Below are 705 nucleotides of genomic sequence, written 5' to 3'. Positions count from 1 at the left end.
ATGTTTGGTGTGACGGGGATTCGAACCTGTGACCCACAGATTGAGAGTCATGCGCCCTAACCACCTAGCCATGTCGGGCCCCGTTCTACTCTAAACGTTTGGAGCGATTTCTTACTTATTGTGCTACGTGTTTATGTTCTGATTACAGAAACCAGTTGGCCGGTTTTTTTTAAAGTTCTGTACTAAAATTAATCTTAAGAACAAGTAGTATCTTAAAGAGTGTAATAAGATGAGAATGATTTAAAAGAGAAAACAGAAGATTACTTAAAAACAATGGAAACATTTAATATTTTAACATTACACGTCAAATACACGTTTATGAAACACCATCGTTAATATACTTCTGTCAGATACAGCTAGATGACACATCGTCGTTAATCTACTTCTGCCAGATACAGTTAGATGACACACCATCTATAATCTATTTCTGTCGAGAAGATGTAGATGACACACTATCTATAATATAGTTCTGTCAATGCATGTAGATGACACACTATCTATAATCTAGTTCTGTCAATGCATGTAGATGACACATTATCTATAATATATTTCTGTCGAGTAGATGTAGATGACACACTATCTATAATCTAATTCTGTCAATGCATGTAGATGACACACTATCTATAATCTAGTTCTGTCAATGCATGTAGATGACACACTATCTATAATCTAGTTCTGTCAATGCATGTAGATGACACACTATCT

Source organism: Limulus polyphemus, unplaced genomic scaffold (genome assembly GCF_000517525.1).
Source record: "Limulus polyphemus unplaced genomic scaffold, Limulus_polyphemus-2.1.2 Scaffold173, whole genome shotgun sequence".
NCBI classification, from domain to species: domain Eukaryota; kingdom Metazoa; phylum Arthropoda; class Merostomata; order Xiphosura; family Limulidae; genus Limulus; species Limulus polyphemus.
The sequence above is the reverse complement of the archived record's forward strand: the minus strand, read 5'-3'. Positions refer to the sequence as shown.